General features: G+C 41.0%; 1 protein-coding gene across 2 annotated transcripts in view; it reads left to right on the forward strand.

Annotated features, from left to right (window-relative positions):
* LOC139689492 (SKI family transcriptional corepressor 2-like) overlaps positions 1–27104 on the forward strand; it is a 151421-nt gene that overhangs the window by 105467 nt on the left and 18850 nt on the right. Inside the window, exon 1 of one of the 2 annotated variants that reach the window (XR_011701332.1) lies at positions 9455–9875. The exons of the other annotated variant lie outside the window; for it this stretch is intronic. The gene's annotated coding sequence lies outside the window, so the exon portion shown is untranslated. Of the gene's footprint in view, positions 1–9454; positions 9876–27104 lie in introns of those variants that run through there. 2 annotated transcript variants of the gene reach the window in all.

Raw genomic sequence — 27104 nt, forward strand, 5'->3', positions numbered from 1 at the left:
TGAATGCCTGGAAACTTGCGGAAGATATTCTTTAACACCTACAGGCCTTAATAAAAGCATTGCGTCCATTTCCCCCGCGAAGTAAGTTGGTGTTGTTATTTTTCCCGCGTAAAAGTCTCACCCTCAGCGTCGAAGTTCCCACCCGACTCGGGAAGAAAGAGCGATAACGTGAGGCGAGACGATTCCGAGGAAGGAGGTGGAGGAAGAGGGAGGGGGTGGAGGAAGAGGAATGGTGTAGGTAGAGTAGGGGGAGAGAGGGATGAGGGATAGCGGGCGTGTGCCATCGAGGGAGGAGGGGCGAAGCGGGGGTGTGAGGGGAGGATGGAGGTTGGAGGAGGGGAGCAGTTGGACCAGATATACCCACCACGTGCTACTTGCCAGATAGCGTGGGTGGTGCGGGGGTGGTGGAAGTTGGGGGTGTGGTCGTAGGAGAGAAGGAGGGAGTTTTGAGAGAGGGAGAAAGAGGCGTGGGGGGTATACACGAAGACGCATGACTGGCGAGGAAGGCAAAAGAGTTAGGGGGATGGAGAGGGAGGGGGGGAGGGTGAGTTCGCGGTGGGTGGCGGGGAGGGCGAGAGAGGTCCGCCCCTTACTCATCTCCGTGGACCAATGAATAAGTTGCCACTTGGGAGGGAATGACCCGAGGCCTTCTTCGAGATCCAAACCATGAGGACCTTTCAGTAGTTCCCTCCCAATTTTCATTAAACTCTTGGTGTGCATCGGATAATGATAGGGCTCAAGTAACTCTCCCATACCTTTTTTTCATAGACATATCCTGCACACTTTCCTAACCATCCGCGAATTTGGTTTTAATGCTATCCGTCAAAATTTCGATAAGGTTATTTTTCGAAGATAAGCTATTAATCGGTACGTAATTTCAATTCCATCGAATACTTTGGCGGGTACCAATTACGTATATATTTTGGTTACGTTAATTTTGTGGGAAATGGAATATTCTAGATTTTGGCTGATAAGCATCGTAATATATCTCGTGACGAAGAATGAGATGATTATTATTGAGCTGATAGGTATCGTTCCTTGGAGGATTCCAATATTTCCAACACTCCGAGGTTTAAAACATATCGGCTTGCAAGTCCATGAGCAAAACTTGATTGCAAGTGCAGCCAATGTGGAGACGATGCATTTGTGTTTGACGTGAGCAATTTTTAATCAACTATTTTATTTTTATATCGCTATCAATATGCTAAAGGATAAGGGAGCATCATTCATTGAAAATTTAACATAGAAAGTTCTTGGTTTTCATTTTTATCAATGAATATTCACATCAACTTCAACAATATTTCTCCCTATTAATTTCTCATATTTATCAGATAAATGGCAAAGCAGAAATATAGATTCAATTTCGTCGAGTGGTTTCTGAGTTCTGAAGCCAACTCTGCTTTCGACGCCGAGAAATAAACTCAATCTGCTTTTTTTCCTAGAAAGCCCCACCATGTAACTATAAATAAACTGCTTCCATAATTGCCCATGGAAAAGCAACCATTTCGTAAATTAAAACGGGAAAAGTAATCGAGTGTAATATTATGATGATTTCTACAAGCCAGCTCACACCCATTCATCGTCCGGTCGATTCTCATTTACGTACCATTTAGAACCGAGTATAATCAGATTTCCGCCACATATAACTGCATCCTGCTGCCAAGTGGGGTCAGCGTCCTGAGTCGTCGAGAAAAACGTCGAAAAAGGTCATGTGACATGTGTTAAAAAAAACGAAGACAAGATTACCTAGATCGAGGTAAATCATTTCAACCACCCCATGGAATATGTATCGTTGACCGTCGATGAATCCCCAATATGATCGCGCGACGAATTTATCGTGGACCAAGGAAACGGCCCTCCAGCGTCCTAGAAGAGGTTAATTCTCCGCCCCGGACGGCTCCTCGCTGTTCCCGGCGTAGGGAAGCTTCGGCGGTTAGCGGAAGGAAGGAAGAGTGTCAAGGGGCCGCGGCTCGAACATTAGAGCAGGTAAGAAGTGTCAACAGGTCGAGTCAAATGCATTAAAGGTGCGTGTGCAAGGCGAGTGTGGAAGGCGTCGGGCGTGGAGGCCGGACGAAGATGAAGACGGCCGGAAAGCGAGGGCGGCAAGTGTAAAAGGTTCCTTCTAGAGATAGTTCCCTTCCTAGAGATGCGGTCTTAAAGGGGAGGAAATGCTGTTGCTATGTGCTCGGTAACGAAGCAGACTCGTTCCAACGGTCCGCGGCACTTCGCAAACAGGGTGAAATTGAATGAGACCGCCCCCGGGTACTCGCTCAAGTCACGGTCGGGAGGGACTCTTACTCGTTATCGTTTCAAAGAATAGCGGAGAGAAGAGATGGTCAGCATTACTAATTCAGAATATTTAGAATTTTGGATTGCAATTGATATGGAATTGTAATTGAGATATAATATTTAGAATTTAGGAATTTAGAATGAGAAACTTTTAAAGAGTTTAAATCTTTGTTGAAACGAAGGATAGGTATTATTTGAAATATGTTTCATTCGTGTAAAAACCGTAGGTAGCCTATAATGCTTGAATAAAACGCATTTTGCTATTAAAATATTAGGAAAGTTTGGTTTGCTTAACCTTAATCAAACTACTAAGTGTACTTGTGCCACACTTGACCTAAGCACTTTGAGCAGCTAAGGAACGTATGATGACTCACCATGTGTTGATAAACTATTCGCTTTGCAGGCAGAGTGCTAAGTTGACATCATAAAGTTCACTTAGATACATGGGTAACCAAGGATGTTCAAAAATAAAACAAAAATAAAATTTCAAATCTAATTTAAATATTGTATGACCAGACTTGGGTTTATTTCCTTGGAAACATTATTTTTTGAAGAAATCAAAACTTTCTTCTTATCCCTAGATAACACCAATTTTCCTGCCAAATAATATTTCGAAGTAGAAGTCTGGTCCATTTATCAAAAGAGTACAAATAAAATTTCCCTGATCACCTCATAATGAGCCAATTATTTCCAAAATTTGTAATATCCCATTTTAGAATTAATAATTCAGAATGGGAAAAATGCCATATCCAATTTCACTCTCTACGTAATTGATTCAACTTGAAGAACCCAGGATTTTGTCACGGATTGGTTATTCATTCAATCATGAATTAAACTATTTTTATGATTCCAAAATTAATCGCAACTTGTACGCACAAAAAATCTAATTGCTTCAAGGGTTACGTTTCATAAAATAACATATTCTGAATCTCAAGATTAAGAATGTCGTCGGACGAAGAAAGATTAATTAAACTCATTTAATATTAAGAAAGCAATCTATAAACGTAAACTAGAAAATAGGAATGAAATTATATCCAGTTCCTCCTTAGTACCTACGACTGGAGAAATGAGAAAATGGGGAGTGGTTCCGGCTGTGAGAAATAGGTAAACGATCGATCATTCTTTAAGCTACAGTTCGATATGATAAAAATAATGACAGCTTCGGCGTGGCAGTGAGAAATAATGAAACGTCAAAAAGGTATGTATTTCCACGAGTGACAACTGCATACTCTAAAGAATTAAATCCACATTTCCCATGAAATGAACTCAAAAACTTACCGACTAATATTAAATCAATTACGAATTACATCAAAGTTTTTTTTTAATTCTCGCGCATACAAACATAATCGTATATTGGTATTTTCAAGATATGAGGGCCTTACAGGGCTTACTTACAGGGCCTTTCCTTCTACGATAGAGCAATAACTTCGTTTCAACCTTGAGTCCACTTGTTGATCACGCCCCAAACGCTATCATAGTGGTTATTAGGGGAGGCAACCGGATGTTGAGGCTATTGGAGCCATTATGGTTTGGTGGGTAATTTGATAGAGGATTTTTAAGATGAGGAGGGAGGGTAGAGAGAAACCAGTGGCGACGTTGGCGTCATTCCACTACCAAGGCAGGTTAAAAGGCAGTCTACAGTTTATTACCGCATCCAGTAGATGTATAACTACTCTTGAAGAGTTATCCAAACACAACCTGAGTAAATATCCGAGTATGATTGAAAAACCAAAGGGGTGGAAGATCAGTAAAATACTCCTGCCGACCCAATCCCTGCTGCACATACGAGTACGTACATACAATAGCACGAATACTGGTCGGAAACTGAGTGTAGTAAAATATACTTCAACGAGTTTCATAAGATTTGGAGGTCAACGTAAGAAAAAATTTAGCCAAGCATTGTTTGATCGTGTTTGGGGGGAAAACACCAAATATCCTTCCATTGTCTCTGAAAAGGCACGACATTGGTAATTGGCGTGGAAAATGAAATATTTTTGGGAAGAAATTAGAACTAAGATATGAAAATAGATGTAAGGGAGTAAGACATTATAAAGATAAATAGGGAGAGAAGGTGAAGGAGGGAGCATGGAAGAAAGTGATGGGTGGAGGTTCGCGAGCATGAAATTGAATTGAAGTGTGACGAATTTATTACCCTGGGAAAATTAGTCCCCTAACAAATCAACCATTCACAGCGATTATGAGCCCTGTCAAAGCCGCTATAAGGCTAGTGATGAAAGCATAAAACACTCCATGGAACTCAAGGAAACCAAAAGTCCGACACGACGTGAATAAAACGTGAGGATCCATCGATTATGGCTTAAAGGAGAATTTTGAAGGATATGGTGGTATTTATCAGGCATTAAACTTTAGGTATGTGTGTTTTTGCAAAGTTCCCCGGAAATTAATTTGTATCTCTAAGGGTTAATTAACAACATTTAATGTCTAACAGATTTCTTCGAACAATTTAAAATCAATGCCCTAGGTTAAAATAATAACTTTTCTTTAAAAATGAAAAGCGAGAGAAATGGTGTATTTTCACTTTGGAGAGTCATGGAGATGATTCAGGAATGAGGGCATGCGGAAATGGAGGAGTGAAATATACCCGAAGACTAAATAAGAGAACCTATTGGAGTTGATTGGATTATTGGCAATAAAAAATTTTTATAGGATTACTGGAAATGCAAATGTCATCACATTTTTGGTAGCATGCATTTTCTAAATATATTAATATCGTTTTTTATCAGAGGTGTCCCTACTCCATGAGACAATATTGAAATCATTTGCAAAAATGAATTAACATTGCGGAAGCAAAAAATTAAAATTACACCATAAAATAAATACATTAGAATGGAGTCGGAGCTAATGGATTTTAGATGGCGCATGGAAAAAATACAAGTTTAAGTTTTTACCTATATTTAAGATGAAAATAGAGTTATAATGCTTTTATTTTCCTAATCACCTAAGGGATAGCTTTTGATAAAAATTACATCAATTTTATAAAAATATTGATTTTTCCAATTATTAGAACTAAATTGAAGGCATATGCATATTTTTTGATATCTTTTAATATAATAGATATAGCGTCAATAATATTGCTGAGTAGAGTTTAAGCATTTCAAGTTTCCTCTCGTTAAGTGCCCCAATTTATGAATTCATAAAGGGCTGATGATTTGAAGGTATGGTTTAGGAGGATTTAGATATCAATGAAATGGTTTACTGTAGTACGTGGTAACTCATTGGGTAAGAGCGTTCGGTTATCGATCAGAGGGCCCGAGTTTAAACATGGTCGACACCTTTGATGGACACTCTTAGACTTACTCAAGCTGTTTGACTTCCTACAGAACGTTCTGGGGAAACCGTGTAAGGCATACGAACTGACCTCCCTAACCTACAGGTGAATTTCACACCCCGCAAGAATGAATACGAGGAGAATTCTGCTCTGGCCTATAAAACCAACCTCCAGGTTGGCTGCCGTATTTAGAATTTAATTGATACAACTTTAATTAAAATTAATAAATACTATGAGCAGTTACGTGATCTACAATATTGATCTCACTTTTTCAGACCGAAGAAGGCATAAAGTATCATTGCAAAATTATTTCCTGTTTACAAACTACCGACGTAAATTGTTTGTAGTGTAGTCGCCTGCAAAGATGTTCTTGCACATTTCCCTTCAACTGTCCTTGTCTATCAAACTGCTTGGCTTGAAGCTAGGCCAATAAATGGCTTTCTTACGTCCATTTTTATACGATGTTCATCTAGCTCCTGCAAAATTTCACCATGGATGAACTCAGTACTATGCTATTTTTACGCAATATTTTTGGATGAAACATAGCAAAAACACTATTCATTTTACAAAAACCATTTGGGGATGAGGCCGTAGGACATTTTGGTGTTATGACTGAGATTTTGGAACCAGCAGAGCCGATAGCAATATTGAAAAATCCCAGAAATGAGCTTTAGTAGACTGGTAGACAATATGCGAAGATAGTAGGGAACGAAGGAGGCCTACATACTTTGATGATGAAGCTGTTGGGGAGGCCATAGAATGAAAGAGGATTCACCTAAAGAAAAGCAGTAGTTGCTGTGCCGCAAGAGACGAAGGGAAGACGAAGACGTGCGGGGAGAGAGTGGAGGGAGAGGGAGACGCGGTGCGCACGGGAGCGGGAGTACGTAGGTGGAAAGAACCAGAGGGATAAACTGAGGAGGCTGACTTCGGGTGGAAGACAACGAGCCGACATGGTTACTCGATTCGATCGTAACGCCAAAGCCTTCTGTAGTTCCCCCTTGTTCCCCCACACTCACCGTTCCATATCCGAGGGGTCAAATCGCGTCGCGCGACCTATTGGTGCGAAAAATTGGCATATTTTACAAAAAAACTGCATGTACCGATGAAATCAAATGATGAAAACAATGGAAATGTGGTTTCTTTGGCGGCGGTTTTACAGACGAAGAACAGCGTATGGTATTGATTTCGATTAAGTCTTTCGGGATGAGAAAAATAACAATTAAAGAATAGTAACAGAAAAAGTAATCACTGTGACAGGAGGCTAAAATGGCCGAGGAGGAATAGCCGAAGGGAAGCGTAAAAGAAAAACTTGGAATGTAAGAACTGCAATCGATTGTTTGAGTGATTCTGTATTACCAAACAGCCGCGCCGCGACAATTTGAAAAATATTGTTTCACTTCTTCAGAGAGAGTATTTATTTCAAATGTCTATTCACAGAACTTGAAATAACCCAGTGACAATAATGAGCCCAAAAAATTATAAGAAACTGTTGAAGATCCTGCAACAGTAACTATTAACAGAGTCGTCCGTTCATGCGCATAAAAATGCAACAATTATAAAGTGTAAAATTCATCAGTCTCAACCGAGATTTGACCTCGGATCCCTCGATATCCAGCCGAGGGCTTTAGTGAGTTAAGCTACCGAATCATGTTCTTCCACATAGACATCTTTGGACGCCTCGTAGCTTAACTGACTAAAGTCCTCGGCCGGGCTTCAAGAGATCCGAGTTTGAATTCCGGTCAAGGCGAATGAAGTTTTTACACTTTGATATTGTTGCATTGCAATGGGACTGAAAAATTTAACTCTGTCAAGTCTTTAAGAGAAATGAATCACAACAAATATATTCACCGGCATTCACATAATAGCGTTGTTACGCAGGCTGGTGCCATGCTGAATGTCCATGCCATTATGGCAATTTGTCAAACGAAAAGGCAATGATAAAATCGTCTAAGAGAGTACCAAAAAAGAAGAGTAAGCCAGAAGCAGGATTCTAAACGTTAGTTATCCCATGCAACTTGTTCTGCCACACATAACAGTCAACCCTGAGCTGCTGCTGACAGGTACTACGGGCCCATATTTTTATTAGCTGGCAACTCGGCATCTTTATCGAATAATTATTAATATAAATTCTATTTACTTGAAAAATAAATAAGAGCAGCTCAAAATAAAATAAAAGCAATAAAAATTTAGGAAAACTTCTTGAATTACATCATGACTGAATAGCCTTGAAGCAATCCCAGTGATTAAGTTCTCTACATTTGGTTACGGTTTTGAGATATGGAGTTTTCAACTAATTTGTAACAAAAATGCTGGACTATGATTCACTTCAAGTTATACATCGCACTCATTCAATCGTTCCTTTTCCCATAAATATCTTTACGGATGTTCCCTGAACTTCTGCAACCGATTCTAAGACAAATATAATGAGCAAGTTCATTTGAACCGATCATCGTCCAGCACATCAGCTTTGCTGTTAGCCTAGGACTGTAACACGCCGAAGTGACCTGCAAATATATCCACGTCCTATCGCTGCGACGAGATATGCAGCGTTTTTCAAAAATTTAACGCGGTGGCAGGGGTGAGCCAAGGATTGATGGATGAGAGGAAAAGGTAGCCTCGAGGGTGGGGTGAGGGGAAGAGAGGAGAAGAGGGGGAAATGAAAAGAGAGGAGGAGGGGAAGAAAGGAGAAAGGGGATGAGGGGGTGTGCGGGAGGGGAAAGGAGACGGGGACGGGGAAGCGAGACAGGGGTGGGGAAGGAGGAAGACGGAGACAGTGGCATGAATCTTCCAAGGATGAGTCTGCGAGGATGAGATGCATTAGCGGCCAGGAGGGGCGGAGGGAGGGAGGGATGCTGAGCGAGGGGGGTCGGGAGGAGTGGTGTGAGACAAGCGAGAAGGAAAAAGAGAGAGAGGGGAGGGGTGGTGAGGAAAGAGGGAGAGGGCGGATGAAGAGAGAGAGAGGATGGAGTGGTGCGAAGGAAACAGGATTTTCTTCCCTCAGACCCTCGTGCGGCTATTGAAGAGAGCACGCGGTGGTCCGACGCGACTTGAGTGGATGAGCGCACGCGACGGGGACCAGAGTGGTGGCCGTGGTCCCACCGATTGCACCCCTCCGGGAGCTCTCCATTTAGCGGGCGTGGGTCGTGAGGGTCCCCGGAGGACGCAATCAAAACACGGGTGAATCGGACCCCGTTCGGAGTGAACCCCGCGTGTGGAACAGAGTCGATAGAGGAGCCCGACCGTGCAGGGGTCGACGCCATCTCAGGACTCTGGAATGTCCCCGCTCCGACGGGAATCGCTTTCGGAGCGCAGGGAAACCCACACACGGTGACTAAAGTAGCGGCGGGAGTCGGTGTGGTCAGATCCCAGGACAGTATACACCTTAGACAGCAGGAGGGGACCGACGACCGAAAGAATGGACTAGGTCTGACAGCGACACCCGCCGCAGTGAAGTGCTCCTCGTAACCGAAAGAATTAGCGGAGGTTCCGCGGAGATGGACCGCTCACCGTCCGGCGACCTCGGGAACCGGGTCTCCTTCTACATAGACGAGTCCCTGCAGAGCGTCTATGGAGTGTCGAACGACAACATCGTGGGGGGGCGAGGTCGCGAGCGGAGGGCGAGGGTCGGCGGCCTCCGGCGGCAGGCCTCGATTGAGCCTGGGTGCCGGAGGCAGTCGACACGAGGTGGGGGGGACCAGAGAAGGCTCCGGCGGCACGTATCTGAGGCATCAGCCATGGAAAAGCCACCCCTGTCGAGGCACGGCTCGGGGGGCGGCCGGAACGGCGCCCGTGGCATCACCCGACGGATCTCCCGCCACGAGTCGGACACGAGGCGGCCCCCGTCCCGGAGGCCGTCCCAGAGGGCTAGCGCGGGTGGCGGGGGGAGTTTCCGCGGTTCCGTCTACCAGGTGTCGCCGTCCCTGGACGTTCGAAGACAGGGGTCGCAGCGAGAGAGCTTGAAGACGAGGGCGGACGGGGAAGTGGCGGGGAAGAGAAGTCCTAAGGGTGTCCACAGAGTCCCCAAAGAGCCGATGGACCCTGAGGCGATGGCCGAGGAGGAGAAGGCGCTGGCCAAGGAGAGGAGGCATCGCATGGCCGTCACCATCATCCTTGCCACATTCTTCTTTCTCGTGGTGTCCAGCGTCCTCGTGGTCGTAGTCACCTTGACCCAGACCACGTTCCACAACGCGCCCGCGCCCTCCAACAGAACGGCGAGTTTGAGGCCCCCTTGGGATGACACTCAAGGAGGCGGGAGTAACAATTCGCTGTAAATGGTCGTGAGACGATATTTCATCGGGTAAGTCCTTCCATTGCCGTCGATGGCATAACCGGGATTAGCAGGGGTGCAACCTTTGTTTGAATGCGTTTGAAGTACGTGTTGGGTCCTTGGAAACTAACTTCGAATGGGAGCAGTCACTGAGGGAATTGGAGGGAGAAGTTAGAAGAAACAATTAGTATGAGTGGATAAATCTTTGTTATGAGCCAGGTATACTCAGTATGTATGTTTCCAAGATAAACTTAACTTTGACATTCCTCTTTGTGATGATGTGGCTATACGGAAAAAGCCACATCATCATGGTTTCATGTCCCGACCCATGGACGTTGGACTCACCTTAAATTGACACCCGTTTTAGCCTGTACAGGGCCGAAATTCCGGAGGAAAACTTGTCACCTAATAGAAAACAAACTTAGTCCAAACCTTTCAACGAAAATGAGTATATAAGACTTAAATGTTGACGACGATAAGTGTTTAGCAGTGGCAGAGAGGATCAAGAACTAGAAATTAGCTCCGCGACGCATGTTGGCGTGAATGATAATCACGTCCCATTCCGAGACGATGGCAGTGACAGATTGACAGAGTGGCCTGGGGCGGTCAACTATCCATCTCTATTATTACTGGCAAAATGTTTTCGTGTTTGCTTGTTTGTCTAGTCCCCTTCGAGAAGACAAGGTCGGCCCAACTCCCTCAAAAGTAATTTTTTCCATTCTTTCGAGGAAGGGACGCTATGCTGGCTATTATCGAGTGAATGAGTCGGGGAGAGTACCGTTCCTACACGAAAAACACAACGAGTTACGATTTTCGATTTACAATGGGCAGATATCCAACGGCAGACAACGCCGCCAAAAATACGACGCTTACGTGCAGCGAGTTTTTTTTCTGAAAATAAAGAGAATGTGTTGAAAGTTGTTTGAAAATTAATTTGCCAGAACTTTCCTTTCATGCTTCTTTGGAACATGGCGAGTAGCGCATGATTTTTTTTCTCATCCATGCATTACATGGGAAAGTTTCAAAAAATATAATTGACAAATTGAAATATACAAATCACATTTTTGCTACAAGGAAAACTTTTTTGATCTACCTAAGAAAGCTATATAAGAAGAAAATCTAAGAAGGGCTTCAAAAATAAGTTTATGCACTATAATTTTAAGTACGTATTGAAAGTCCATTTAGTTATTCGATAAGGCAACCGACAGATGACGTCATTTGGACCACTGGGGATAGGTGGGTAATTTTGGAGAGGTAGGATTTTCGGAAAATGGGAGAAGGAAGGGTGAAGGAAAACCCGGCGTCGGAAATAACATTCTTTTAACGAAAGGCTCCTAAGGGTTCACAAATTAAAAGTTCCATCCCATCCAGTGGACGGCGTCCTTAACTTGAAGTGCTCGCCACATAGCCCCTCAAATATGGACACCACTGAAAAATTCCACCAACACCTGGATTCGAATATGGGTGCTCTTGAGAGAGAGATATTACTAACCACCGCACTATTCTGATACCCTTGACATCCATAGCATTTTTACTATAATTTTAAGGATTTATAGTGGTTTTCAGTTACGTTAAATACAGTGCCCTATTTCCTTTGAGTGTCATGTCTGAGTTACAATATTTTTATACGTCTGAACAACGATGAAGTTATAAAAGCGTAGGCGTGATAATTATTTCATGATAAAAGACTTTCATTTCATCCTGATATTTTTCTATATTTAGAGAACTGACTGTTAATTGATGTACCAATAAATTTTTTGAGTTTTGCCGATATATGTGCAAAATTGGTTTCACATGTTCCTCATTGTTCAAACACCTATAAGGATGTGAGAATATCAAATTAATAATTATAGTTATATTTCAACAAGAATAAATTTACGAAAATATTTATTTTACCTTCTGCAATTGCAAAATGATTTCCTTAAATTTAGATAGGTACGTGCCGAGTACACTTGATTTGATAAATTAATAGAGAGATTTTTCCCTCTGTGCCCAATCTTATCTTAATGAATGTCTATGCAGTAGGTAATCTCATTTCATTGAATTTCTCCCGCAATTCGATTGATTACTTAGATGTACATGTATTATAAGGATACGTGATGCACATTTTTAGTACATTGAAAACTAAATGATTATACACCAATAATTTTGCAATTGTAGAGAAGAGAGATGACGAAAATGTCTATTATATCACATCTCTCAGACCATCCTCCATAGTGAATAGATCGCAATCAGATTTCTCCTCAAAATTTGCTCCTCAGAATTAAACCATATATATTTATGATCACTTTTCATTCGCATATGCGCTGCTTCTTTCATAAATAGTTCAGCCATTAACAAAAATATGAACTTTAAGGAAATTATTTCTTCTCACAAGACTGAATCCCTCACGGAAATCACATAATTTAAAGAAGAAGAGTTTTTGGTTTGATTCAACGGCTAATGTTCTTTCGCTTCATCGATATAAATGGATTTAGTTCAAATAATAGCACAAACATATCTTCCCAGGACATGAACCGGTGGCTTGAGTCAACCGACGATCGCTACCTCTTCCCCAGCCTCACATGAACCGGGCCAGTTTACGATTTTACTGAATAATTTCATATAATTGGTTCATTCTCTCTTAGTTCTGAATATTGATCGTAGTTGTTTTCTGATTACTGACTGATTCAATTCTCATATGGACGCGTAGAGGTCCAAGGAATGAACGATTCACATCCCCAGAGTACACAATACCTGTTAAGCAAAGCGAAATTGTCATCAAATTCATTGATTGGGCTGACAAAAGCTTTGATGGAAACTGGGGTGTAGTTATGATGTATGTAAAGCGTGCATAAAATTTATTGGAATGAATCGTTCATCTCCTTATGAGGTTTGATGACGTATTGTAACCATAGAATTAATTTATTGAAAGACTGAAACTACATGTATTTCTTCTGGGCGCGTTTCTAATCCCCTGAAAAGTTTCGAAATAAAATGAAATTTTCAACCCCTAAGCTGAGCTGTCTAAACCAAATGAGGTTATCCGTTATAAGAAATATGAAAAACCCTGAGATAAGTTGAATAATATTGAACTATGCTAATTTATATTGGTTTATTCGAAGGGTGAAAATGCTAAATTACACATTCTAATATCAATGAATGTGTATAATTTATAACGCCTCGTTCAGCACACACAAAAATGATTCCTTATGCGATACGATTTCACACGTTCTCCGAATTAAATTGAAGCTTTTCCTCTGAATGTATGAAAAATAATTTATTTCCCTCTCGAAAACAAAAGCAAACGTGAATGTGTTTTATTTTGAGAGCGCTAAGTTTTATTTCGAGCCCATGGAGAAGAGTTCATAACATTAATGCGAATGCCGAAATACAAAGATAAAAGTCGTCATGAATTCATTAGCATAAGATACCTATTACTTACAATCGTCAATGACATTTTAAAGAAAACATTTCAGAGGATGATAACAGTGTTAATTCAAATGTAATTTTGACTGGTGAAGTAGTTGAACATTCAAACTATATGAGAACTCTTTGTAGCTAATTAAAAAACCAATTAGGAACGAGTAATGTCTGTTCTCGGGGATCAATGATACTGGAGACATTACGTGATGGCTACATGCTGTATTTGTTTGCGTCATTTGATTTTGATATCGACGCAATTATCCGGAACCTTTACCACGCTGACGGAAACACTTCATCAAGATACGAAGTGCCTACTTCCAATGTTTAATATTCTATCAATAATATCCTCAACCAATAGCCGTCTGTAATTATACGGCTCTGAGTAAGCAAAGTATAGGCATCTGGCTTTTAAAGTACATACCAAAATCCTATCAAAGTGCTACTATGAGTGAATATATTCCTTGACGGATAAAGTACTCTTATCACACACTTGAATGAGAACTAAACTTATTTCTAAACTTTATCGTTTATCTTCAATTTTCTGGCAGTGATGCTCGAAAGTGTCAAGTTAGTTTTCCTCAGAAGAAACAATATTTTCCAAAAGGATGTGCCACAACTGTCTCAAAAGTTTCGCGTGATCATTGTACTCCATTCACTCTCAAAAAGCACAAGAGAGGGTGATTAATTCTCAGTCCGCATTGTGAATCCTTCAACCAGCACATTTAGTGGAGTCACTTTGCCGCGGATGCTCTTAAGTTTATTTTGTATTCAATCAATACCGACTCCGACTCTTCTTAAGAAACTAACAAACAAGCGTGTCCGTCTTTGGTCTCCAGTGACGTGCGGTGGCCGAACATCGCCGAAGACTGACGTAACAGTTGGCCGCCCATCTCCTAGATGCTTGAGTGGAGGCGAGTTAAAATCTATTGGAGGGGAGAAAGTCGAACGCTGCCCCCTCGCTAATCATTACTCATTCTTTCCCCACGTACTCCTTTCACAAGGATCCCGTTTTCCTCCATCACCTATTCTTGGTAGGATTAGCAAAGTAATCATAGCGCATCTATAATTTATGAGGTCACCCAAAATCCTTTGGTTGAGGGTTAAATGGTTTCCCTCTTGTCCCCACGCGGACGCCCACGCGTCCGTTTCAAGGGAAAGGGATCTGAAGCGCGAATAATCGTATCCAATAACTCTTTTAGTTTTACTCTTCCACAAAGAAAGAATATATGTTTTTGGGCTGTGCTCAGCACCGCGCACCATATCCGCCGCAAACCTCATCGTTTGAGGCCAGGCGCGTGAACTTTTTCGGACTGAAAAATTTTATCCGTGGGCGAAATTTCGTTTGGGTTTAGATTTATCAAATATTACTCTTTTCCTCCTCAAGCGGTTTATCATTTTACCTCGGGTAGTAAACTATTCACTCATTAATAGAGTAGCAGCGAATCCTTCGCATGTATTAATTCAAAGAAAAAATGAAGATTTGGCTAGAACACATCCTGAACACCCGCCATAGGAGCCGCTGCTGCTAGTCCCTTTGATTTAAATTATATACTCGGGAATGTTACGGTAATTTTCGTACATAGTATTGAAAATGCATAAAGTGAAAGATGTATTTATTAATCCTTAAAATTTTCCTAATGTCGGGATGAAAAACTTCCACTTCAACCATCGACAAGCTAATAGCTAATGCGATTTCCACGGTGATGTGAAGATGACTCCCTAGTTTCCCACTTCCTCCCGCGTTTTGATTCATCTTGGTAGACGCCAGTTACGCCGGAATTCCAGTCAGTCTGAAGATACCGATCTGTTGAGGCAGACAGGACTGCCGGCGGAAAGTCATCTTCCAAGTCGGGAGGAAGGCGAATACTCTGGCGTGAAGCCAATTCCTATCTATATTTTTACTGCCTATAAAAATGTCGACTACTAATTCAATAAAGAACTAACCACTAATTTCCGTTTCCTAGAAATGGGAATAAGTTTTGAATTCATTTTTGAATCATCACCTCGAGATTGTAGGAGTAATTATATCAGTTCAATATTTCGATGAATTGATAAATAATTTGTCCAAGTTTTTTATCATAAAAAGGCCTTGAATTGTTTTTATTTCTGTATTTTTACAAGTATGCTAGCTCACAGCTTATATTTTTTTCTTTTCATCACGGTCATTAATGTTAGTCTTAAGTTTATGCATAGAATAAATACGACTCCTACTTTTCCCGCGATGGAATTTAAATTTTCCTAGGATAGTAAATAACATAAAACCAGAGCAATGACAATTATCACGAAAAGCGGAGGAAATTTATAAGTACATAGTCATGCAAGTCGTATTTTGTTCTCAACCTTTGTTTTGTTGTTGTCATCAGAACATGTCATAGGGTTTAGGAAAAAATATGAAAAAAATTACAGCTTTTGACATTCTGCAGCATATATTTATGACTAATATTGATTTCTCCATTCAAAATTTTGAAAACTTTGAGAATCACTGTCTATACCTGCTAGTAATTCATAACTAACAGGTCTCTATTTCAATCGTAGTTGTATTTTAGCCTTCTCATCCCTATTATTTTGCAGTTTATAGAATCCTTGTCATATTTCCGTGATGATTTTTGCGATTAAATAGAAAACGTTCCTTTAAGGTCCCAATAGGCTTTCATGCCTCAAACTTCACCCTCGAGCCCATCTTTTCACCAGTTTGAATCTTTCATAAAGCTTCAACTCGACTTTCTTTGCCCCGACACCTAATTTTAATACTGGCTGAAGTTGGCCGTTTCCGAACACCAGAGTCCTCTTATGAGTTGATTACAATGCCCCATTCTCTTGCTCGCTACACCAATAGAAAGAATAGCGCGAATCGTAGTGGGCACACCTTAACAGCGTGAATCGTCTTCCTCGTTCACTTCCGGTACAAGAATGATCAAAATCCTAGAGTGGGGTTTAGCAGACGAGGGTAGAGCTCACTGGTTCTAAGTCCCACGCTTTAAGGCTCATCCAAGGTAGACAGACTTAATTCCTTCAAATATTACGTCTGAAATTTCACATACATCGGATTTATCTGAATGTGTAGTTGAGTACACAGTCATCACCTGTTTATGACCCTAATGCACTACTCAACGGACTACGATGCATTTGCCACACGCATTAAACAGATATTAATCTTTTCAAGAGCATGTTTCCATATCATGACCTAAAAATACTTTTCTTCAGCAGTATATCTGTTTCAAAATCTTATTTGAATTGGATAGAAGCTTGTATTAATTGATTCTGGGAATAAATCTCTCCCGATGAAGATTTAGGAAATGTTCCTTCCGTATTTACCGTCAAATAAAATGTGGAAGAAATGAACCTCGGGGATCATTATTCAACTTCCTTCTGTGAAAGCACATATTCAATTAGCATTTAATAAATTATCCCATCGAACGAGATAGTTAAAATCAATTCGTAGCCAACTATAACACCACCACAGACTAATCAATCACGGAACCGCAGGATAAGTCTTTAAAATGCCGCAAATGAGGAATATCGTAAGGGGCTATCAGGAATGTTTTTCACTTGCTCTAGCCAAGATTGGCGGGCCTTGAAAAGCTTACATCATTCAATGAGTGATGGGAATCTGGATACTGTCTATTTTCAAACATTTTAAAAGTACGTACCACAGTGAACGGAATACACTAAATTTTTTCGACTAATTCAAATTTGAAAAGGCGTTTTCCATTTGTAGTGTCACGCTTCTTTAGCACACGTTCATGCAAATGTATAATTCATTTGCAAGAAAACTTATCGAATACATTATAATTCAGCATACCGATAAACTAAGTTATGTTAGAAACATTTATATATTTTGATTTTCTTTACAATAAGATATGGAGTGTAACATAGTTAGTATAAGAATGGCTTCGGCTATATTGATTCAGGAATGAATCGTATAATGCAAATGCAAATGCAAAATTCAATTAATGTAAAAATAATTTTCATAATGAGTTACTATCACATAAGTATCTCCCCAACGAGAAAGTTTAAACTTTCAAAAACTTCACGTGTCATGATATTGTATTAATATTTTCCAAAATAGTCTAACTCAAATATCGGAGGAACTTATGCAGTAAAATGACATAAGATCAAGATAGGACCCCCACAAGGTTATGACCAAATTTCACAAGACGCACGTAATCGAATCGTTTCCTTGAAACAGTCCGTCTTACGAATTTCATGGGTGGATAAAATGATCCCTCCTTTTAAAGATCCATTCCTATCAAAATGACCTGGTTATATGCGGCAATTAAGACTGAGGGCCAGATTCATCACGCTTGCAATACCCTTGGCTTGCGCTAACAGCAACCCGGATCATTTTCTACGAAAAGAACAACGCTTTTTTATAAATACTGGCATTCCTTTCACCCACTCTGGTTTCCTTTATATTAGCTTCTGATCATTATTTCCAATACCTGAGTATCCAATGGCTCCAAATGATCACGCTCTAACTGGCTCGGAAGTTAAACCACGAAGGTCGGATTTCATGGTAACGCAATCTAAAACATTCACCAATGGGTGTACACGGGAACTTTGAACGACGATCAATCAACGGGATGTCATAATAGTGACGAACGGCGTACGTATTTTTTTAATTTGATAAGAGAACTGCAACTTTTATTCATGCTCACAATCCTCCGTTTGCGTCGGTCTCGAGTACTCAAATCGACCCATCGCCCGCGTCACGGGGATGCGGAGGCCATTCCAGAGAGCAGCAGCGCGTTGACGTTATAAAAATTCCCTCCATGTCGCATGGACATCATGGAAGTCGTACCGTGAGGATAGAAATATTTGATGGCGCAGATATGGGATTATCCCTCGACCTCTCGAGCGCGCTAAGAGGCCGGAGACTTTGAATTTCCCTCACGCGTTGTCCCAGTGCTTTTAAAGATAAAGAGGCCACTCGCCCCACACCTCCCTGGGCCCCGATACATTTCCGTATCCTTGGAGGAAGTGATGCTAAGTGGCAATCGGTCCATTATAGGTTACCTTGGGGAGGGAAGAGTACTTTCAAAGGGAAATCGTTAAGCGTCAGAAGACGGAAGGAGGGACCCGCGTCAAGTAGTCCGGGGAGATGGTGGGCGGGAGGGACCCTTAAAAAAACGTTATTTGCTCTCCTATCTCGGAGACGGGGGAATTTAGGTTAATGCAAATGGCGATCGGATCCTCCTAAGGTGGACACCGCGCGAGCTTGACACTCACTTGCGAACTCGAAATTCATTTAAGCGGAGGCTCATCTCGTGGGTCTGTCGGTCGGGGACGAAGGTACTTAAGTCAGCCACGGGAGCACACGCAGGGATATTAGGAAACAAAAGTCCGTGAGAGGGATCAAAAAAGTAAAAAGAGCTCGAATAAGACGATAAATTAATCAAAACTAAGTATCCATGAACGACAGTAACTTGGCTTGAAGGATTCCGTCTGGGGGCTGGATTCGCCAGTGTTGCCGGATTTTATTGCTCGTAGAATCCATTATGTCCCCATTAACTCCCGCTTCATTATATACCTACTCAGTGACTGACTACACTGACCCACCAAGAAAATTTTAAGTTTATCCACAGATGAAAACGTCGTTCTTAAAATAATGTTACTCTTGTACAGCAAGTAGGTCATCTCAATAAAAAGATTAAAAAATGTCATGTACACAAGTCACAATAGCTAATTTGGTACATTTTTGGTCTTAACTTCTACTTAGAACGTTATCATCAGGGCTAAAGAGGTAATGATCCATCAAAATGCATTAGTATACAATTGAGAAAGCGACTCTCAGGATAAATTATAATCAAATTTCATCATGTTTAATTTGTCATGCAAAATCATGCAAAAGGTTTATTTCGGGCAAAAGATCCCCCTGTTGCACGCAACTACGAACTGAAATGGTTATGGTAGTAATTTTGAGGAATATTAACCAACAGCCTGTCGTTAGCAGTGTTCGTTAATTAGAAAGAAAATACGTAATATGGGCCCATTTTGATGCATTATCAGTTTCCAATTAGATTATTATTTGACTGATATTCATTTAAAACTTCACACTACGCATAAAATAACAGATGTACGTGGTGCGTTTCAAGTTTGTGTACTACAAAAGGGTTTTCAAATAATAAATATAACCGTCTATTATTTCATACGTAACTCCATTACTGTCAACCTCTTGTGTGGGAAACTTGTCTTTACTTTTCTTAGACATACTTCATAGTGCGCTGCACTCTTTGAGATACTTTTTCCATTTCCTTCCTCAATCTTTTCCTCGTGCATTAATTACGCAACATGTAGTGTTCGTTCCAAGGCTTTCTCTCCCTTCCCGCTTTGTGAAGCTACTCAGTTAACCCAGAACCCAGCCGTCCGAAAACTCTATGTCAAGCTCACCGCTTGGTTAGTGCCGCATGAAATTAGCTTTCGCGAAGGAGACGTCTCCATGATTGTCCCACTTAGGTTACTAAAATGTTTGAACGCCTCTCTCACGCGAAAAGAGCAGAGAGAATACTCGTTTCCAGTGCCAGGTTTCTGTCAGCTGTTCCAAGATAATATGTAAAGTAACACCTTGAATCTAAAATTTGACCAAAATATGAAATAATTTTGTATCCAAATCCTTTCTCTTCCTTCATCTTATTCCCGCTATCTTTATTAAACTTTATCTGATGTTCACCTTAGCTATTTTGGGCGTCTTAAGCATGTTCATTGTACCCCTGAGTCGCGTATTAAGACATTTATCAAAGGGAGCAGAGGAGTGAAAGGGGGATGTTACCGTACAGGTCAGCAATTCGTCTGGTCACGAATATTTCGGATCAAATATGATTTATTGCAGGACATTTGCAAGATTTATTCATTTGACGATATTTTCATAGTCGTTTGAATTCAAATGACTGGCATTCGCCTCGTCATCCTGGTCCGTTTTAAACTCATGATAAGGCCAGCAAAGAAATTTCTATGCAGTTTTAGACACAGAAGCAGGTCATCGGCTCCAGTTTTGATTATGGATTTTATGGCGATAAATGTCTCCAACTTGAAACGCACGGCGAAAACCTACTAAGAACGTCAAGTAAACACCGCGTCTGATTGAACGGGAAAGTTATTTAACGCGAAGTATTTTTATTATGTCTGCATACACTGCCACTTTCAAGTTGAACTTTTGATTCAATCAGTCATTACAGTTGAATATTCGCGAATTGACACTAAAATTACTCTTTCAACCCGCCACTAAAATCAAAATATTTTTTCACTCTGCCCTCCCATCCCCCCATTTCCCACATGTTCTTCCGCTGTTCATATTCGTAACGTTCGATAACTATACAATAATCAATGACTAGAAATAACTAACAATTACATGAATAATGTGTAAATGCCCGGTGGAAAGCATAGAATTCAATCCCATGCATTGCGTGGTTTAAATCCTAAAATCATTTCTCATTAACTTCAGCGCAAAATATGCAAAAGACATGGAAGTAATATGGAAATGTAAACTCTCCGAGTTTTGAAGTTTGAGGCTTAAATACATCAATAATATAGGAAGCCACAGTGAAAATTCGGGTCACGAGTGAGTTGAGACTACAATACTTCGATTATATATGCAGACTATAATAGTTAGTGGATATCCGGAATATTTACGTGGATCACGGTACCACAAAAGGAACTGAGGCATCCACAAAATTCATTCCCCTTCCGAACTAACTATTTTACATGGCTCTTTTATCTTTGAATAAACATATGAACAAATTCAAGCATCAGATACGAAATGGGTTTGAAATATAAGACCTTTTGGCTAACGGGAAGACCACGTTCGTTGAGCTAAAAAGAGGGATCGTTCTCAAAAATATGAAGATGGCTCAGCAGAAGAGCACAAGATGACTTCGTGCAGATCAGCAGAGTGGAAATGAGTGAAGCTGAAAATACTGAAAACTAGTGCCATGCCGATGGACAATTTTACCCTGACGAGCCGAAAGAAGACCGTGGATAATTAGGTCAACGGTTACCTACGCTGGCTCATGGATATGCATCCCAGATAGTAGAACTTTCGTATACGACGGCATATTATGACAGATAGCCGAGGTGGAATGTGGAAACCACCACGCACTACCGAGAGTATCACGGAAAACGATTAAATATTTAGGCGGAGTTTGTTGCTGATAAAGCAGCGTAAGAGTGTTGCAGATATGAGATAGAGCAGCATGGTGGCGTTTCAGGGGTGAAGGTTTACGGCCGTGCATCACACAGGTCTCCAGAGCAGGTCAGGGTAAATAGCGGCGAAGTAGTTAACTCATCAATACACCACGGGGAAGATCGGTAGCATATTGATAGCTCAATATTAGATGCATGCGGTTATTACGTATGCTAGAGAAGGCCAGTCATGCCTGCGGTATTCCCCCTAACTCCCGCTTCCAACCGAAATTTAACCTCGTCCATGTAGACAAAGGAGTCATTTGGCGAAGGTAGATAAGAGGTAAATTGCCGCGTATGGATGTTCGTATGAAATCCCGCAACGCACATAGACGATGGCGCAAAAAAACAAGCGAGCATCATCTGCGTATGACATTAGCGTGAATGGAATTTATCAACGGCGGTGGTGAAACTAGGCGGCGATACCAGGAAAGCAATGAGGTTCCGCGAAAATCGCAGGAAACGGCCGAACAATACTACCTTGATCAAAAATTTCCCGGAATTTATTCAGAAAATTAAAAATACAAGTTTATTCATCTAAATCTATATTGTCCCCTTCAAAGTAATCCCCATCGACTGCAACACACTTATGCCAGCGCTTGATCCAATCCTCGAAACATTTTTTATATTCGGTTTTCGGTATGTCCATCAGTGCTTCCTGCGATTTTTCCATTACTTCCTCTCGGCTGCTAAAACGCGTTCCCCGTAATGGTTTTTTAACTCGATTGAACAGAAAGAAGTCACAGGGAGCCAAATCAGGTGAATTCGGTGGCTGTTGGATGGTATTTGTTGCATTTTTCGTCAAAAAATTACGAATAATGATAGCACTGTGCGACGGTGCGTTATCATGGTGCAAAATCCACGAGTTTTCTGCCCACATTTCTGGTCTCTTTCGGCGAATTGCTTCACGCAAACGTCTCATAACGCCCAAATAATACTCTTTGTTTACTGTCTGGCCTTCTGGCAAAAATTCATGATGCACTACACCGTTGTAATCCATGAAAACCGTCAGCATTGCCTTCTTTTTTGACTGAAAACGACGTGGTTTTTTTGGTCTCGGCTCATTTGGTGAACGCCATTCACTTGCCTGATGTCTGGATTGCGTGTCGTACTCATAAACCCACGTCTCGTCTCCAGTAATGATCCTTTTGATGAATGTGGGATCGGATTCAGCCTCGCAAATCATTTCTTTTGCGACGTCAACACGGTCTCTTTTTTGCATGAAATTGAGGTCTTTCGGCACCAACTTTGCTGCTACACGACGGAAACCCAAATCATTAACCACAATGTCTTGGGCGGATCCATAGGCAATGTTCAAGTCCTCCGCTATTTCTCTGATGGTTAATTTGCGGTTATTGACCAACATTTCTTTTACTTTATCAATTTTTTCACCGACTTTCGATGTCGATGGTCTGCCACTGCGTTCATCATCTTCGATTGACTCACGACCACTTCTGAACCGCTCGTGCCACTGGTAAACGACCGTTTTTTTTAGAGAATCGTTGCCGAAACACTTTTCCAACATTTCCAACGTCCGTGCGCCACTAAATCCGTTTTTTACGCAAAATTTAATGCAAGTTCGTTGTTGCAAATTTAAATCCATTTCTGCAATTGTAAAAAATCGCCAACACACACAGAGATAGATGTACTCTTGGCTACGTAACTTTTGCAATTGTCAAGTTATGACACTAAGATTTAAAGGGAATATCAACAACAGATGTACCAATTTAACAAAAAAACAGAACTCAAATCGGAACGATGGGAGCGCCACACGGTGGTTATTCCGGGAACTTTTTGATCAAGGTAGTATTCCGCTGCAGCGGGGGGGATTACGTTCCCCCTGCACCCAAAAAAGGACAACACAACAATGCTCATTTTTTTCCTTGAAAGATACATCACCCAGTTGATCTTCTGTCACATCACATTTGTGCTCGGGTGTACGATTAGACTTATTAAGTATATTTCCAATAGGTCAAAAGTACGCATCATCATCAGCACGGGAAGCAATTGAATTTATCGGTTGCCCTACTATGTACTTGTCAGCTGGATTGTGTGAGTCGTCGAATGAATTAGGGTGTCTTTTTAATGAAAAATTGAGTCAAAAATTACTAATTTGATAGTTGGTACGAATAACATGCTTATGTCATTGCTACTTGAATGATCGCTTTCTTCCTTCTTAAGTATTTTAAGTTTCGCGTTCTTTCTCACTTTCATGCGCGCATTCCCTGTAGTGAGAAATATTTTGCCCGTCGGATAAGCTTCCAGCTCATCAAAGTATGAGCATTTCAATCGTATTAATAAAATATTCTAAGCAACACTTCACGGTGAAAATAGACAACATAAATCCTGAAAATATGCACATATGAAGTGATTAAATATGACGAAGTGAGTCATTCAGTTGTGATTCTTGTTTATTCATTGAAATGTCTATGTTCCATCATTTTATGAAAACAATGAGAAGCTTGGAGAGATGGGTTGATGATGAAAAACCAACACAAACACAGATAATACTTCAGACTTAACACAAGAATGAGGTCCCAACGACACTATTCGCGCAAACACCGGACTGCAAGAGCACCATAAACGGGTGATGTTTTTTTTAGTAGGACACAGGGCTGACGATGGAAAGGCCAGAGATTCCAACCCGGGTAACTAATCCTAAGGGCTTCATCATCAAAAATTATGCTGTAAGAAAAGTTTATCTTGGGAGTACGGCAGGAGCAACAGAGTAAAATGAGGCCCCGACATTAGTTCATGGCTTAAGAGCATATTTGTGATTCTTGAGATAAGGGAAAAAAGAGGGTGAAGGTTTATTTCCTTAAATGGGTAGTTTGTGCCACAAATAAATACAAGCAACAAACGTGTAGTGATTTTATCAGTCATATTTTTAGTTATTGATATGAAAATCATTTTTATTTTGATAAATTTAACCATGAAAAATGAAATCATAATGTATTTATGATTCTAAAGAATTATTTTTTCATCATTGACTGTCTTTGTTCGAAGAAAACTATGCTCTGAAGTACATTTACTATTCGCGAAACAAAACAATGGTGTTAAGCATGTTACATTCAATAGTAGTAATACGTCTCCGACGAAGATTGTCTCGTGGTTAGTTCATTGACATAATCTTATCGTTTATAAATTAAGCATGTTTTTAAAATCGTATCACTCAACCGACACAACTACAACTTAACCAGATTTCAAATATAGCTCTGTGGATCCTGTAATGTTTAACTAAAACTTAATCGTATCGAATATGCACGTCAAAATCGCAAACACTGTAAGCATGTAGTAAGTTTGAATTACTTAAGCAAATATACAAATTCAGGCAAACCGAGAAACTGGAGCCATTATTATTGATTCGACCGCCTCGGAGTCAATTTGGTCCGAGTCGAATTCCCACCCAAATACATCCGCAAAATCTGTGGCCGGAGAGGAAAAAAAGTAAACACGGAACAGAGGAGAGCGGCCGTCTGGTCCTCGAAGGGCTAGGCGAAGAGCGAGGGGAGAGGTCGAGGGGTGGAGAGAGGGCGTTTGAAATATTTGGGTGCGCGGGAAGGCAAGACGGATTTAAAGGTCTACTGACCCGATGAAAGTGAAAATAATTCCCGTCACTCAATTCGACAGATAAAAGGGGCGAGTCGGAGAAAATATGGCGGTCGTCTTCGATGATGAGGAAGGGCGAAATGAAGATGAAGAGAAAGGTAAATGAGGAGAAAGGGGAGAGGAGAGTGGATATGATGGAGGAGGAGTGGAGGGGGAGAGGGGTGGGGGAGGGAGGAGGTCTCGAGAAGGGAGAGGGGAGGAACGCCCCTCTAAAGAGGACAGCACGTGTCGGATATGACGTCAACGGAGGAGTTGACTCTCTCGCCGGGCGGGGGGGGGGGGAGGAAGAAAGGTGAGCGAGGCACATAGAGAGAGAGAGAGAGAAAGGCTTCAGTGATTTGCCCTCCTCACCCCACAACCATCTGGGAGGAGAGGAGATTTCCAACAAAGCTCCTTCGCCATAGTCGATCCATAGTTCAACGGCCCTCGGATTTGAATACGAGCGAGTGTGGAAGCGTGGAGATGCCTTCGCGGTCCTGGATTGTTAGTTCAAATCACACATGAAACGAAAACGCGTTTATAAACTGGAGTCGCCGGGAAGTCTCACGCTGCATGCGATGCCGTGCACCTCTTTGTTAACCCGCCCGTGTCCCTATTCGTTTCTAAGCTACATAAATAATGAATTCGTGAAAGACGCCGTGAATTAACTTAGTTGGATAGCCGAAATGATGTGACAAGGTTTCTGATTCGCAAATATACCTAACCGATTCAGGTCCTTCAATAGAGGCTCATTCAACTGAAAGATTTCATTGAATGCCCCCACTCGATGTATGAATATTCTTTCTTCCCAGAAATTTTTCGAAATTAAGGGAATTAAGTCGATCGACTCACGTTTAATGTATGCATGCAGATTATTTCACCGATGCGTTAGTAAGCGTGACTTAAATAGAAAATCGTAATATTTAATTATTATAACATCATACCCAAGATATTGTTTTAAACAAAATCTCCCAAGTGTTCAAAGTGCAAGCGATTGATTCAAAATGCCTCAGTGGCCAAAAGTAGATAAAATATATTCACATGAACTACGAATGAATGGCTTCAACTAATGAATGATTTAACGCTTCCAAAAAAGAGCTAACTAGTTTTTCAAATTATTCAAGGTACGTTCAAAAAATTGATGAGTTTAGAAATGCACTGTACACGATATATGTGCATTTCGAGAGCGTCGTGTATGGAGGCTCTATATAAATCACAATATATAGAATGACCTTTGAATTATCTACGCAAAGTTCTTCGGGGAATACTCTACACCAGAGAAGTAATCGAAAGAATCTGCAAGTGTCCCCTGTTACTCTGAAGACATCTAAAATATGGGTGACATTTGACTCTCCAAATCACCTGACAAAAAGCTGTGCGTGAAGTCATGGGATCTCTAACGCCTTCCCCCATACTGTCTCTATAGCTCCAGTCATTTAATTAAACGATCCCTTGAAATTTGACGGGGAATCTATAGATTTCGTAGTAGTATTAGGGGAGGCAACCGACGGCTAAGGTAATTTGCGCCATTGGGGATGGATAGGAAAGGAAGGGTAGGGAGAAACCCGGCGTCAGCATTAGCCTACTCTAGTCGAAAAGCGCCAAGAGGTTTATGTCCCATCCGACGGACGTCGTACTCACTATAAGTGCTCTCCACAAAGCACCTCAAGTAGGAATCGGGATACCACTGAAAAATATCTGGGATTCAAACCCGGGTCCTCTCGGTGGGAAGCCTGCACGTTAACCACCGCGCCATCCCGATCCCCAATAGAATTAGTTCCACCGAGATTATAATAGTTGTTATAGTTGATTAAGCCAAATTACTCAACCCCGTCCATTTGATCGTTGGAGAGTGTATGTAAGATGTTTAAATGAGGGCATATAATTTTCACCTACAACTCAATCTCATCAAATACCATTAATACAATTCTTCATTAATTTTCATGAATAATTTTAATGTAAAATAAAGCACCAAAACATTAAAATACTCTGAAAGTTATTACTGAATAAAATGTACCCAACCAACGAGCAACTAAAATAATTTATAGATGCGATTACCCGAGTGCTGAATTTACCACTTGGTTAATC

This window comes from Hetaerina americana, unplaced genomic scaffold (genome assembly GCF_022747635.1).
Source record: "Hetaerina americana unplaced genomic scaffold, ioHetAmer1.1.p SCAF_24, whole genome shotgun sequence".
NCBI classification, from domain to species: domain Eukaryota; kingdom Metazoa; phylum Arthropoda; class Insecta; order Odonata; family Calopterygidae; genus Hetaerina; species Hetaerina americana.